We start from the raw sequence: 16546 nt of genomic DNA, 5'->3' as shown, positions 1-16546 counted from the left end.
TGCCGGCTCCTGTTCCCGCTGCCCGCCAGCGGACCCCGCCTGTTCCCGCTGCCCGCCAGCGGACCCCGCCTGTTCCCGCTGCCCGCCAGCGGACCCCGCCTGTTCCCGCTGCCCGCCAGCGGACCCCGCCTGTTCCCCTTGAGACTGTGCTGCCCCCTGTTGGGCATGGACTTTGTGTTCCCCCTGCTCCGCCCTGTGCCTCCTATGTTCCGTTGCCCGTGTTCCCCTTGCTCCCTGGTCCCATCCCTGGTTTTGTTTTGGTCCCTGTCCCCGTGGTTGTGTCTGCCAAGGTCTGTGTTCCTGTTCCCGAGTCGGTTTCCCGTGGTGTCCTCTCTGTCCCTGTCCCCATGTCTGTTCCCCAAGTTGTCACCCACCTTGTGCCAGTACCTGTCTCCGTTGTTCATGGTGTCTTTGCCTCTGTGTTTGCCTCCGCCCTGTCCCCTGGCCCCGCTCCCGTGTCTGTCCCCAGTCCTGTCTCGTCTGGCCCTGCCCCTATTCCTCGCCCTGGCCCTGTCGGGTCTCATTGTGTCCCCTGTCCTGCCCAGTCCCTACCCGGCTCCTGGCCAGTCTCTGCTCCCCTGTCTCCAGTCCCTGCCGTGCCCCAGGTCCCTCGTCCTGTTTTGTCCTGGTCTGTTCCTCCGGTCTTTCCTGTGTCCCGTGGTCCCCTGCCCTGTCTACCCTTGCGTGCCCCGGAGTGGCACGCCTTGAGGGGGAGTACTGTCACATATGACCGTGTCCCCCTCCGTTAGCTGTCACTCCAAACCCCTCGTGTCTGTGTTCCATATCTGTTCATCCCGCCCCGCTCGTTTGTCTCGTAATTCCCTTGTTTATTGCCACGCCCCTGTATCATTGTCTACACCTGCTCGTAGTTAGTTTCCATGTATTTAAGCCCTGAGTCTCCCTTGTCCTTTGTCCGGTATTTTGAATTTATTTGTGATCGTGTTTTTCCCACCGCTGTTCTCTGTGCCTGACCGTTTTCGTGTTTCTCCTGTTTCCCGTGCCCCCTGTCTTGTGATGCCTGTCTTTGCCTGTTTTACGGACTGCCCTCCTGTTATCGACCCTGCCTGGCTATCCGACGATGATTACGGTATTCCCCTGAATAAATCTCGCTCTTCTCAGCACTTGTGTCTGTCCTCTCGCTCCGTGGCGCAAGCCGCGTTACACCTCTTCTCCGACAGGTGTTAGGAAATAATAGAGAGCTCTACTGTTCTACTGACTTTGCTCTTCCCAGCAAGGAACAATTTAGAATGCTTCTGCGATGCCAGCCACTGTCCTTCTAAAATCGTCTCATTTACCTTTCATCGTACGCACCCAAGATAAAGATCACGTGCGCCATTTTCTTTCTTCTTCCTTCTCAAAGAGAAACGAAGGCTGATAACGCTACGAAATTCCCTCCATTTGCCCCTCCGAAAGGGGTTTCTCCTCGCTTGTTCCTTCAGCCCGCCGAATGAATTCATGAGAGCTTTAACCGGATTGGGGGCACAGAGCTGGTGGGAATAAACGACGCTACACGGCTAAATCAACATCAGCAACCCGAGTCCCGTCTCACTGCGTTGTGTGTTTTTTTTTCTCCTCTGACAGGAAAGCCCGGGCCCCATCTGCCCCAGAGACTCCCCGCGATCTGGCGGCAGTGTCTTCATCTTGACTGTGCTCTAATGTAGCATGAAAATCCAATCCTCCATTTCGACACAAGACATGTGAAAGCTATCAGATGGAGAAATAAAACATGCGCCGAGCTAACCTGAAGCCACAAACAGCTAAGGGTAAAAGCTAGCATCTGTGGCTCACTTTCAGTAGAAAGAAAATACTATAGTAGAATTTATATTTCTTATAGTCATTTAACCCAAAGCCACAAACAGCCCAGGGTAAAAATAGCATCTGTGACTCGGTTGGGGGGAAAAAGACTATCTCAAGAAAAAAGGATTGCTGTAGCAGAATTTTCTATTTCTTATAGCAATTTAACTCAGAGCCACAAACATTGAAGTGTAAACCTGCATCTGTGGCTCTCTCCTTAAAAAAATGCAGCATAGAGGGGGAAAAAAAGATCACTACAGTAGAATTTATATTTCTGGATATTATAGGCATTTATTGATTCCCTTGACCTAAAAGTGGGCTTCTTTGTTGACTGATAATACAGTTGGATAGAAAAGACTGAAGTGATAGGATACTGCACAACCTTACGAAGTAGGGAAGAGGCATTCACGCACCGACAGCACTAGGCCAGAATTTAATCACTGTCTACAGTTCAAACTAAAAGTCCACCCAAGCACTTCCATCCAACAGTGCGGTTTGAAAACACTGAATACCAGCATTTAAGGAGGCCGTCTGGCACAGTGCCCATATACTGTCTTCAGCACCAAAACAACCCTTCGTGTCAAACACATATGAGCTATTAGTCCACCGAACATAAGAGCACAAGCACAGTGGTGTTATCAACATTCCCTACAAATGTCACTGAATCAAATCCAAGCATCAGTTACTTAAAGCATTAAACCCACATTCAGAATTGCCATATTCCACCACCAATCAAAATAAACAGGATAAACTCGCACACTCTACATGGCCAATTACAGAAGGACCGCGGGGCCGAACGAACTCGGCGTGAATATGCAGCTCTTTCTGGGCCACGAGGCACGAGCTGCGCCGCATATTTGAAGGCTGGTGGCGACCTTTCACCCCACATCCCCAGGCACCTGAAGCTCCAGATGGAGGAGCAGTGCTGCAAGGTTCTTCTCTGGCGCACTTCAAGGCTTCGGCCAATCACAGCAACAGCTTGCGTTGCGCTCTCCTCCAGCCGAGCCTGACCTCATTCCACAGACCTGCCTTTGCCTCTGTAGATGATGGGCCTGGTGAAATTCCACCCCTATAGAGATGTGAGCAAAAATAAAGGGATGATGGATATGCTTGGCGTTAACCAATGACTGATCCCCATTTTTGGGGCAAAATGTGAAGTCCGGTGCTGCAGAGGGAGGGTGCGTTCCTCTTTGTTCTTCGGTGTGGTTTAGACGGACAATGGCGCTGCGCACAGATGAAGGGTATTTTTTCTTTTTTTTTTTTACTTCATTAATTTGTTATTGCTTTTGAATTATTTATTGCTGTGGTTTGCCAGTGGTTAGCTTTGGTTGCACAGGGATACTTCGTTTTCATCTTTGTAATTAAGTATTTTTCAGTTCCAGTTTAAGGTTTATTCATTTTTCGCTTTAGCAATCAGCGGAATATTATGAAATAAGATTTATCAATGCCGCGCTTGCTGGGGAGGATACGCATGCATCCCCACTGGTCAGTACTGGGGGGGGGGGGGTGGCATCTGGCTACCCCTCTTTCCCAGTTGGAACACACCTACGCTCACCCTATCATGCCGATTTTTATCCCAGAATTCCGTTTGACTTCTAGTGAAGTGTGCTTCAAAAAACCTTAAGCTCAAAAGTATCTTGGCACTAAATGTTTCTTTAAGACACAGCAGGTGTAAAACACAGACCCCTGGTTAACATGTCCCAGTAGACCTGGTTGTTTCTCCTATTCTCTAAAAGAACATGTGCTTAAGAAGGTACCCACCTGAACACAAAACCTTCACATCTTTGCTTTCAAGTCTCAAGTCTCCTAATATGAATATTCACATGCACAAGGCACTCTGAAAATGATGGCTGGGAATACCAATTTCTCAGATGCTGCTGGGTTGAGCACACTCAATCTATGAGGTGGATTTATATTGGAGTCACACCATGAAAGTCACCATGCCGGGATTAATGCGCACAGTGCCTGAGTATTTGCTGCAGGTGTGTGAGTATTTGCTGTGAGCATGATGATGCTTCCTGTCAGGTGACATGAACCAAAAATGGCAAAAAAAATGATACACGTTCTTTGGTGAAGACGTTCCATCTCTTTTGTAGTTCTTTCACTTTATTTCTGCAACCGCACTGATTGAGGACACAAGAGAGTGCAACTCCAAGATGAGCAAACACACAGAAGCCTCGGGATGTGTATGACAAGATACCTAAAATAAATCAAATCAAATACCTTTTAAGGTACGATTGGCAATATTCCTCAAGCCTGCCTCTAAGCACCTGGTTTTAATGTCAAGAAGTAAATCGATTTTTCAGTTTGGACAACCCATAAAACGATATCAAAAAATCAAAACGAAGAGTTTAAAGATCTGCATTTGGGTCATGTCTATCCCTGCGTTAAAGCAAACAGGAGAGACAGGAGGCAGGAATACAAAAGCAGAAGAGATGAGATGAATAGGGGTGAAATTGATTTCTTAAGCTTCTCTCCTCTCAGCAAAGAGCCAGTCAAACAGGATTTAGCGTCCTGAGATGCCCATCTGTTAAGAATCTGTCCTGCTGAAGAAGAGCAAGTCCTCTACGACTCATCCAAACCACCAAATGGACAAGACACACTTCAAGGATCTATAGCAGCTCTGTGTGTGTGTGTGTGTGTGTGTGTGTGTGTGTGTGTGTGTGTGTGTGTGTGTGTGTGTAAGTCTATTTCATGTTTCATGTTCCATGTTCCATTAGCGCATGTTAATGACTCCGACATGCTGTCGGCATGGCGAGGATAAGACGCCATGTCTAAAGTGCTGTATGTGTCTCTGTGATTGGAATGGAAAGATCTCCCCCACCGCCGTACACGTGTGTGATGATTAAAGTGCCTGAAAGTGTCTTGTGTGTAAGTGTAAGTGCCTGTGAACAGAGGTCTGATGGAGGGAGGGGGAGGAGGGGGGGGGCAGCTCTCATCTAGCAGAAGCTGTCGCAAGGATCTCGTCTTCGGTGGAGATGAATGAAGCGTTGGGCACAGCTGCTTCACAACGATGCTGCTTCACATCGATGCTGCTTCAGCAGGTGTTTCTACAAATAAGTCATTTTTTTATTGCGAGCACTGAAAACCTGACGCTTCGATGTGATTTGCCTACAAAGTGATGCACACGCCATAAATTCAGAAAGCTTATATCTCGAGAATATCTCCTTGAACCTTGACCTCAGTGTGTAGATCCAAGCAGCCCGTGTCAGCGCCAAACCTCTTACGGAGCAGATTTCTGCCAAAGCAAAACCAAACGCCACTTCATAAAACAAAGCTCATCTACAAAATTACGGACAGAGCACACATGTAATTGAGACACTTAGCCAAGTGTGGCAAAAAACATAATTCGCTAAATTAGGCCTGCTACATAAAACATGAGATTGTCCGATCCATTATGGAGGACGCCAGCCAGTCCAATTAACAAACACGCAGCAAATGCCTTAGGAGAGAGGTCAATCTGACACGCATCTCCACGTTAAACCAGCCGCCACACAGTCGGGGGGGGGGGGGGGATCCACGAGGCGCACGAGAAATCAGACAGCGAAGACGCGCGTAAGAAGCGCGGCTATGTTTGCCAGGGAAGACGGCAAGCACTCCACGCGCCTAAGACGCTCTATAATTAGCCGAGGTAGGAGGGGGGGCCGGGGCCGACCTTGGAGCGGCTGCTCTCCTGCCCCTCAGTCTCCAGGAGATCCCCAAAGCCCTCCACTGTAATGAGGTTCTTTGAGTGTGTCTGCGAGGCAAGGCTGGCTCTGCTTCTCTAACACACACTGGGTCTGTTTATGTGCATTGTTAATTCCATTAGCCCTCTGGCAGCTACTTGAATATTTAACATTTTCTCCATTTAGCCCCCCCAACCCCCCCACCCCACGCAGTCCTATTTCTATTTTGTCCCCGTTCGCCTCACCCAAATCATGTCGCACAATTAAATAAAGTGGCCTAGAAACTAATAGACACCTAATCGATCGTAAAATACAGTGTCTTTCACAGTAAGGTGAACTGGAGGCAAGGAGAACACGTCTGAGCTCGGCTGCTCGGCGGAGAGCGAAAGAGCCACTGTTATTTCCAGCCATGCGCAAAAGGTAAAGATAACATTAAAGCAAAACTGGGTTACTAAATGAAGAGGGCTCTACAGATAGAGAGGCTTTTTACACAGGTTCAAGTAGTGGGTTAGGTATTATTAACCCACTGCTCATGTGGAGATATCCCTGATACTCAATAGCTGGTTTGTTATAAGCATTAGCTTGTACCAAGCGGACAGTCATGAGATGGACTCGTCACCTTAACGCCTGCATTTTTAGTAGTAAATGCATTTGTAAACTAATTTTAGCCAAAGCTGAATTGAATCGCCTGGAGATGCACCCATGCCAGAATGGGCTGATCTGTATCAAACGATGAGTCACCCAAGACCTTTTCATCAAGTCCTGCATAGATGTATCTGTGTGATACATCCTACACGTCTGACCTGCGAGATGGAATTGTGGGTGCGTGTGTGCAGCAGGACTGCACTTCATTGAGGCATTTACTACGCGTAAAAAGCTGAAATAACGGAAAAGCAGCACAGTTTTAGAGATGGACCCAGACAACAGTGCTGGAGCCCTGTGCTTCTGTTCCTCGTGTAAAGCAGGCAGGACCACACAGGACAGAACATCAATTCTGACTTGTCAGTAAATACATGTAATTGAAGCAGTGGACTGTTACAGATGCATCAAGTCCAGGGCCTGCTACGTTATGAGGGTATTTGTCTTCCCCACCAACAGAGGAACCGAGGGAAACAGCAGGTGTGCGGGGGCCTGTTCAGCGAGTGTGTGAGCGCATGTTGCCGTGTGGATTAGAAAGAACAGCGGAGAAAGAGGGGCTGATGAGGGGGGGGGGGGGGGGGGGGGAGTCATCTCGCATGCTTCTGAAATGATCTCAGAGCGAGTGTGTGTGTGTGTGTGTGTGTGTGTGTGTGTGTGTGTGTGTGTGTGAGCGCTAACACCGGCGTGTCACTGTCTCCCTCCTCAGCGTAATTGCTTCCACTGGTTAAATATCCTGGCTAACATGCGGGGTGAACCCGGCACTACGCCGGTACACGCGCTACGTCCTGGTGGGGGTGGAGGTGCAGAGGAGAGAAATGCTCCGCCCCCGCGCTACGCTCCACCCTCGTCTCTGCTCCCGTCCCTCCATCACTGTCATTTATATGGGAATCTCTTGGCTGGTCGGGTCACCCGGCCGTCCCTGAAGGCACGTTATTGCCGGGGCTTTCTGCGATATCAGAGCCGCGTTGATGGCGCTAAAACACACCCTGCTATTTTTGTCTCTTATGAAATGGTTATCCTTTAAATGCTGAGGGAAGCAAACAGCGCCGGCTTTGCAGTTGCAGTTTTTTCCATATTGTTATTATGATTCTCCAAAGGGTGCAGGTCACACCGCATGCTGGATCAGGTTCAAATGGGGGCCACGCTACCTCCAGTAATAGCCTATAATCGGGGATTAGTCCCCACGAATTGGATCCAGGCACGACAGAAAATGACCAATTTGCCCGTTGACACGATGAGACAATGTCTGCTGAGCTGTGGTACCAAATAGGGCCATCATGGGCATACTGGTGGCAATTTAAGAGCCAGCAGACCAAGGTGCAAACCACGTAACACTCATTCCTTAATCCCCTAGCTACACAGAATGGTTGACTGAAAGTTAATGAAGGGGGGCGTGAACTCTCTGCAGCAAGGGGGTGTGGCCCTGCGACTGTGGGGGGCGTGGTCAGGCGGCAGCATTCAGGCGCCGCTGTTTTGTAAACAAGGCGACACGACGAGGATATGGCGCGTCTGCAGATGTCAGTCAGGCGCCCCGGCATAATTCCGTTTTTGTTTGGAATAAACAAAGAGGCTCGTGCCTCAAAGCGAGCGTGTGCCCTCAGGATCTTGAAGCCCAGCTCTCACTCTGAACAGTGGGTGCTTAACGATGCCACTGATTTATACCGCTCAGAGATCGGGGTTGGGGGTTGGTAGACGGTGAGCAGAATCTGCCCCATCTCTCCCCCTTCCCCTCAGCCACGGACGAGGAAGCAACACTCACTCCCCGTTATGAATAAGTCATATCAGCCCCTGCCAAACACGTATACGAAAAGCTGATTACCATATTTTCCATTAATGGGGGGAAGAGAAAAGTTTTGTGCCGAGTTCATTTTCTGAGGCGAGCTGTAAACTCTAATTACGCCTTTTCTTCTTGTTTTGTGCTGGAGAGGACGGGAACACTGAAGCCCACAATAGCCAGGGTTCTGGCGTTTTATGGGTGCCGAGAGAACCCTGACCGCAGACTGATAAAGGAGCGAACGCAGTCACGGTTAGAATGCTCGCCATACAAAAGCCCCAAAATGGAGGCGCTTGCTGTAAATGAGAAAGTTTATGAGTGCTGAAAGGCTGACTCGACAATTCACTCAACAATTAGAGCCCAAATGGAGCAGTAAGGACGAGCGGGGGAGGGGGGAGGAGGGGCAGAGGGCCTTTGAATGCCACCAAAGATCACTGGCTAAAGTCTGACAGAGATTTTTCAGAGGTTTGACTTTGAAAATGGCTTTGGAAAACACCGCTGGGGGAAATCAACAAGCCATTTTTGTCGCACTCCGCAACAGCTGCAGGATAAGATGTGCGGAGCTGGGTTCTGGAGGGGAGCTTTTCATCATCCGTGCTTACCACAACTGTGACCGATAACTGAAGACTTTCTACAGACTAGGTGTCCGTGCCATATATCTCCTTCGTCGAGCCGTTCCCATCCAGCCCCGTCCTCCTGGGCACGTCCTCGGCGCTGGAAGCCTTCCAAGGCCAGTTTGAAAAACAAAACCAGTGATTCCGAGCAAACACGCTAATCCACACACTTTTCTGGCTCGTTATTTGTGCAATTAATTAAAAGTATTTCGCTCCTTCTTTATGCGGTTACTGATACTTGATGCAACGGATTACTGGCGGCACAGTAGGATATAATTTGTTTTTAATAACGACATTGCGAGGATTAAATGAATGGAGTTTTATTGCTATTTCCAAAGCCAGGATCCCCCGCTCTCTTACGCTTGCTGAACACAAATGAGGCCAAAGATATTCTGGCATCTTAAATAGGTATTTAATTACCCTTAATAGTGTACAAATGAATGTAATAAGTGAGATTATAACATCTAATGTAATTACTATTTTTATATGAGATGAACTTGAGTAGACATCACAGTACATGTTTTCATCTTAAGATGGTTTCCGCTAAAATAAGTGGGCCTAACATTGGGAAAAGGTAGTATTAATTAGAGGCCTAATGAGGATTTTTATGGGTTGCCACAGCAGAGAGTGCATAAAAAGACACAGTCATCACTAATTCAACATGGCAGGCCTGCAGAACACCATCTGCTGCTCAAGAAACTGTTAATAAAGTCACAATTATCTTTTTGTAAGCACTTTATTGAGAATAAAATGTGCAAATTAATCAGCCGCAAACAGAGTGCACAGCAGACAAGGGAGAGAGGAAAAAAGACCTAAATCACCACAGACGACAACCGTTTGATTCCGAGCTCTGTCTGCAGCTACAACAGCGGCGACGGGCTAATGATAATACCAGGCTGCCGCCGTAGCACTTTACACTTCTCAGACTGTATACAGCTTCATTAATGAGAAGGCCATGTCTGTCAGGTAGCTCATGTTTCACCGTACCACGCAACAAGTGCACTGAGAAACACTCCCTCACATCTTGAACAAGGTCCACAAACAATGCAAGCGATCTATATTCAACGGACCACAGAAAGCCGCTAAATTGGTTTCACTTGTTATTTTTTTATTCTCAGCCTGTCTTTGGCCTTGGGTTTTGTTTTTCGCTTTCGTTGTTGTTTTCACATCAACTCTTTGTCTTTCGATGTGGGTGAGAGAGAGAGAGAGAGAGAGAGAGAGAGAGAGAGAGAGAGAGAGAGGGGGATGGCCAAAGTGTGTCCAGGTAATTGAGCTAATCCCCGATTGCCCAGGACCTTGAGAAGTTTAATTCATGGTGATTGTCCTGCCACCCCGATCTCTGACAATCAATACACTCCATCTCAGCACTTTCTTCCTGCGCCCCAGCACTCGGCAAACAGTGGCGCTCTGGCCTGTAGTTCCCCCACCGCCCTCCGCTCTGGTTTGGCCTCCGTGGCCAACTCTCCCCTTCCACATTCTCAAACGCTCTCCGCGTTGCCCGTTTGACACGCAGCTGCCGAAGGTCTAACATGTAATCCATTTAAAGCGCAATATTCAAATTTCTCCTTATCTCTCTCGTTGAGGGAAGGCCCCATCTGTAAGGGCCCCGCATACAGCCATTACAGGCCAAACAGATAGCAGGCAATGTCTCTATTTAGCCGAGCCACCTCTGGCGTCCCTTTTTGTGTGTTTTGTACACACCAAGACATCAGATCGTACATTCTGATAGGGCACGCAGACGCAGGGCTATAATTTGAAGTGGTTAGGAAACTGAAGTGTGGGTTTGGTGTGCCTCTCAGAAGCACATTCATCACGGGGCTTCAGTGCGGCGCTAGTGCTTCGAGTTATCAGTGTGGCATTCTCCATACGTCTGCTCCACCTCTTATCTCCACCAGCAGCCCGGAGGCAACCTACGACCTTAGCAGCACTGTACATCTGACCTCTAACACAGACTCCTTCTGTTTGGGGCAGTTGCAGTGACACTGAGGCATTCAGACTGGCCCCTCTGGTGAGTTTCCGGTTCAAGTCAGAGGGAATCAAAGAAGAAGAAAAAATAACTACTAAGAGAAAGTGCTACTAAAGAACGCTAATTGTCTTCATTAGCATGATTTACAAGTCATACGTTCTCGTCTGCTGCAGAATCCTCTTTTGAAAAACAGGGGACCCTTCGTTTTTAATTACAATGCCCGTACAGTGATTCACATATCGATAATAAAAGTGCCATCATGAAATGCTTCTCTGCCTTATGTCAAAAATAACATTTGTAGGATCTCAAATGCATGTTTCAAACATGTTCATGTTTCAAAACAACATTTTGCTGAATTAAATCTGGAAAATTGCTTCACACATTTTAGGTGTGCATAGCCACAACCACATTCATTAAAGATAGTGTGCCGAAAAAGTAATTGACAATGTAGTAATGAAATCCCATAGAGTGTCTGACTGTTAACGCTCTAAACGCACTGTGTCCCGCAGAATAAGAGGCTCCTCAGACACAATTATGATCCATTTTGTCCCGCAGGAAGTGCGTTCTCTTCTAGCCCCACATGGAGACAGAGATTGTCTACCAGAACGCGTTAAACACCTTGATCATTTCGGGATGCCAGTTTGCTCACAGCAGTGGTAAGTGCTAGCAAAACAAACCCACGTAGACGAATAGGTTGAGCTTTACAAACAAACCCATAAAGAGTTACAGACTCAACATTACACACACACACACACACACACACACACACACACACACACACACACACACACACACACACACACACACACACACACACACAGAACTCACAGGAACACATGGGAAACAAGAGACTGAGCTTTACAAACTACTGCTGGCAAATAATTTTCTAAATGAGATCATATAAGCTATCTATATATAATCTATTATATAATATAATGGGGGTGGGGAGGGGCAATACTGTGGTTGTCAGCCGCATGCTAATTTGGAAGAACAGATAGCAAAACTGTAGGACCTCGTGAGAAATTAGATGCAAGCTTCAGTTGGCCAATCTACACCCACATGAGCATGGCCTGAGGTCCACTAGCTAGCATTTTGGGAGTTATACTGTAGTGTCAAGAATATAGCTAGCCAGCAATTACCTACATTTTTGTTTTTAACAGCACTTTAAATGATGTAAATGATCTTTTAGGGTAAAACATCTTTGTTGTCACATTTATCTCTGTACCAGCCCACACACACACACACACACACACACACACACACACACACACACACACACACACACATGTACCAGCCCTTTCTTTTCCAACCTCACTTTTTACTCCCCTCTTACCTCTGTTTCTCCCTCTCTGTCTCTCACACACACGCAACACAAGACCTCTCTCTCCCTGTTCTCTCCCTCTCTCTCTCTCCCTCCCTCACCTAGTCTCCCGCCCCCTCTCTCTCCTCTCTATCTCTTCCTGTGGATTCAGCCCACCGTCTGCTCTTCTGGACGATCGGTGATTTATGTCGTCCCCAGGTGAGCGTGTTCACATCAGCATTACCTTCCTTTTCCGAGGTAGTGATCTGTTTCCCCGAGCTCTCCGCGCACCAGCTCCTCCCACTCCACTGATCAGGGGCTTCCTCCTGCTCTGGTCCTCCCTCCCTCCCTCTCTCTCCCTCCCTCCCTCTCTCTCCCTCCCTCTCTCCTCATCTCCTTCTCCACCCTCCACTGCCCCTCCATCTCACCCACGCCCTCTCCCCACCTTCCCCTCTTTGAAAGGTTAATGCCAAATGACAATATTCTGGACGAAAATAGACATCTAAAACCCACGATGTTGAGGATTCACTGACATCTTGTCTTTGCTCAGCCTGTGTAGAGATCATCTGAGGGTTCAGAGCGGCCGATGGGTCAGAAACTGGAGGAAGCAGACATAAACAAACATTTGCATCTAGCTGGAGAGCTGTTGCACACTTTAAAAAGAACACAGACTTTTAATCCTTACCGACACATCCTTCATACCATTAAGGGTTGTTAGGGTTAGGGTTTTTTACTATGGAAAACATTGTCCGTTATCTAAGTAACATTGTCCGTAGTAGGTGAGACACTCTCTTCAGACATGTACTCATGCAGGAATGTAGGATATGTAAAATAGTACCAAGATACTGAGTACCAAGATTTCAAACCCAGCGTTTTAACACAAGCGCACAGCTGTCTACAGGAAAGTACCATCCAGTATTTATTCATTCATTTGCCTGTCCATTAAACAGCATAAAAGACTGCGGTCTTCAACAGTCGACTTTCTCAGTTTAAAAACAAACGTTTTAGTTAACGGATATGTACCACCCCCTTTGACATCGCTTTTAATGTTTTGATGAATCACCTGAAAGATTTGTGTTGCATGGTGTTGAGGCTCACTTTAAGTGATATGAAATGACCCATTACATTATGCCAGTATGACCATTTTTTAGCATGTTTCCAAATACATGATCTAATATACCTACCCCAACATTAATCATCCCATCCCTTTCCCTTATGGGTTTTTTTTTTACACTTTCTTAATCTTCTGGGGTTATTATTTGCTGTGATAGTAGCTGTCTGTAAAGAAGTAACTGTTTGTATATAGTGGTACATATACCATTCTAATAGCTGCGAGAGGGGCATTAGTGTGGTATTAGGACCTCATGCTGGTGAACATTCAACAGTGTGAGCAAAGTGAAGCAACCTCACCCCACCCCAACATCAGTACACACATTTAGTGTTTACCATAACTAATCTGTTGCAGTGGAGGCATAATTCCTCTTAATCTGCAAGCTTTGTTTATGTTTATGGTTTGCTGAGATGAGGAAACAGTATGAGGGTTGTTGTGATAGTGGTATGCCGTGGTAGTGACAGGGTACACACATTTTTGACTGTTGGGTACATTATGGTTGGTATATGTGGGATGGTGATTTTTAGTGGAAAACTAAAAATATTCCCCTTAGAATAGTTATAGAAATGATAAATGAACAATCAGAAAGTTAACAGATGACATGAAAGGCAAATGAAATGTGACGAATGGAAGAGGTTCAGGTCAATGGGTTGCAAGTGCAACTGAAAGTTTGCAATGTGGACAGCTGGAGACTCACAGGACAAAATAAACAGGGAAGGGACCAAAAACCTGCCTTGAACTTTGACTAAGGTGCCAATTACTTAAGCATCTAAAGTCATATTAAAGTCACATTAAACCCAAATTACATAATACCATAACTGTTAAATCCCAGTAAACATGACTTACTGCAGCATTATTTCACATTAATGCTTTCAATAACACGACCCACGGTTTTTAATTAACTGCAGGACCGCAGAGGGCCGGCACACGGGAGCACAAGGTAAAGGCCAGAAGGTGGGCTGGCACATAACCTTTGTCCATTGATTCCAGATGATCCCTTTGTATCCCTGTGGATTTCACGTTGAATTGAGGGCCCACTATAAATCCGGAATGGAAATCTATGAGCCCACACAATGGCCCTCTCACGGTGGAATTTCACCATAGGAGCAGGGGAACGGTGTTACTGGCGGATGTATTTTGCGCCGTGTGGTATTGAGTGGTCAAAGAGTGAGGCGTGTATCTCACAATGGAAGGTATGTATTCGACGGACTTGGAGCAGACTTAAAGCCGTATGCTTAGAGCAGACTTACATGGCTATTTCAGAGACTTACAGCTTTGGCTGTGGCGGCCAGCTACAGTGCCAGACAAAAGCTGTACAATAAATCGGAAGCAGATCTATCCATTCAGCTTAGAGCTCTGTGTGGATGTTAATGTGGACGTTATGTACATGAGCTAAGAGAAGGCAGGGAAAGAGAAGAAGTGGAGGGAGAGCGATCGAAACGGACAGTAAAAGTGTTGCTAATTACTGCGCCGAATTGCGTTTAATATTCCCCATCGGTTTTAATCATTCCCAGACAAGATCCCATCACTGTGTTTGCAGCCCTTGTCAAGATTTACCCACATCTCTCGGTCCTTGTGTCAGCAGTTAATTAGCAGTTAATACAGAGTCGGCCCAACGACAGATTAATGGACATCAAATGAACAGCCAAAGGAGATGTCTAATTTAGTAGCCACGAGCTCAGCTAGGCACCCAGGAACCCCCCCTCCTGCTGCTCTACCAGGCCTCCAAGACGTTCTGTCCTCACAGTTCCACAGACTGACCCCCCCCCCCCCCCCCCCCCAACACACACACACACACACACACACACACACACACATCTGTGGGACACGGCCTAAACCCAGCTCTGCCCTTCAGCCTGCAGGCTGCCTGTGCGCAAGAGAGAAGGGAAGTGGTCGTTCTGACAGGGTTGTTTCCTGGATTTAGGAAGCCATTTTGATCCAAGGGGAACGCTAAGATGATGTCATCTGCGTGAGCATTTATTTGCTCGGCACGTGGCAGAGGCAGTTGAAAAGATAAACGCTCATGCAACGATGGCAAAGTTAACGTGGCTGAGAGAATCAAAACAAAAACAAAAAAAGGCATAGGGGTGGGGGTAATACGGAGGTGTTCGAGCACAGCCTGTCCTGGCTGAGACGGAGCGAGGCGGAGGTGCCGTCCTGCATAGCCGAGAGGAGGTGCGCGGGGAAGACTCCTCCCCAAACACCTCCCCACGGCCCTGCTCCCGCTCCGTACCTCCACCCGACAGCCAAGGAGGCAGGGTCCAAACGCATCAGGGCAGGAGACAGGTAGCAGGCTGCTCCTTCAAAAGAGAAGCCGTGCGGTTTGGCCCATAGCCGAGGAGCCGGTGGGATTTGCTGTGGGGAGGTGGGGAGGTGGGCCCGTCGGACCAGCCGGCACTCCCAACGCACAGGTCAAGTGTGATAAGTGAAATCAGCATATGCCAGAGGAAGAAAATGACAAAAAGATGACGGAGGGGACCTTGAAAAAGATGGAGGAAAGAGAAAGGGAGAGTGACACGGAGGCCAAGCCCCGCTGAGAAAGATTAATAGTGCAGCCAGATGGAATGGTGACCCACGTGTGCATGTGCCACACAGCAAAGCTAATGGGCACGGCACATTCAGCGCACGCATTTGCAAAGAGCGCAGGCACCACGCGACCCAAGGCGACGGTCTTGTGTGACGGAGTTAGCAACAGGCTCCGCTAATCTGTTATTTTCTTGTTGGCTGATTGAGAGCTGTGGTGATTGTGCTGATGAGAACCGAATGAATAATGATCTTCAATTTGAAGCAAGCGGCTTAAACCCGTCATAACACAGTTAACGGAGGGCGTGGTCCTCATCAGTCATAATCATAACCATATCATTTTGTTGATTAAGGGACACTCGCTAAATGCACCGGCGTTGCGTGGACTTCCGGCGGCTCGTCAAAAGCCACGCGGGGACAGGAATCGGGCCCCGGGCATGGCCGCCACGTAAACACCGAGTGGTAAAAAACGAAACCGGAGGAGCGGGCCCAGGCACTGATGCCTTCCAACACAGCAGACCGGCCGGCATGGCAACTGACTGCCACGCTTCGGAAGAGATAGCGCAGTATCTTGTAGCCACAGTGTGTACACTGGGAGATTGGCGGAGGGAGAAGCAGTGCTTCTGTAAGCGCAGCCCTCTTCCTTTCTCCCCTCTGAGCGTGACGACCCCCACATGCCCATACCCCCCACCCCCCCACCCCACACACACACACACACACACACGCACCTCCCCAGCCACCGCAGCCGAGCAGGCCATCACGTCTGTGTCAATATGGCAATTTGTTTTTCTATTGCTTCCCTTATCAAGGTTAAACGGAATAAATCAATCATCCACCAGGAGGAAAAGGGAGGGCGCAGAAAGGGGAGGCCGGGTGGAACTTCCTGTCAGAAACTAAGGGTTATAAATAATACGGCAGCAGAAACCAAACACTGCCAACGCAAATTTGTGACAAAAAAGGCAATTAACCGGCAGAAGAAATCTGAAACAAATGCCTTTTGAAAGACCTTCTGCTAAAGGTAAAAAGGAGGGGACACCAGCCATATTCCTGCTGTCTCGCCATTTAAATTACACGCTGCTGGGCCTTGACGGGTGTATATTAATATTTTATGTTGATACATTTGCCAGAGAGCTGCACTTTTCATTCATTTTGTGCTTAGA

At 47.8% G+C, this 16546-nt stretch overlaps 1 long non-coding RNA gene across 1 annotated transcript in view; it reads right to left on the bottom strand.

The window, feature by feature from the left end:
• Positions 1 to 2788: 2788 nt before the first annotated feature.
• Positions 2789 to 16546, bottom strand: part of LOC143474799 (uncharacterized) — a 78050-nt gene continuing 64292 nt past the window's right edge. Inside the window, exon 3 of the long non-coding RNA XR_013120858.1 lies at positions 2789 to 2863. This is a non-coding gene — a long non-coding RNA (uncharacterized LOC143474799). The remainder of the gene's footprint in view (positions 2864 to 16546) is intronic.

This window comes from Brachyhypopomus gauderio, chromosome 14, assembly GCF_052324685.1.
Source record: "Brachyhypopomus gauderio isolate BG-103 chromosome 14, BGAUD_0.2, whole genome shotgun sequence".
Lineage (NCBI taxonomy): Eukaryota > Metazoa > Chordata > Actinopteri > Gymnotiformes > Hypopomidae > Brachyhypopomus > Brachyhypopomus gauderio.
This window is presented reverse-complemented; position numbering and strand designations above follow the sequence as displayed.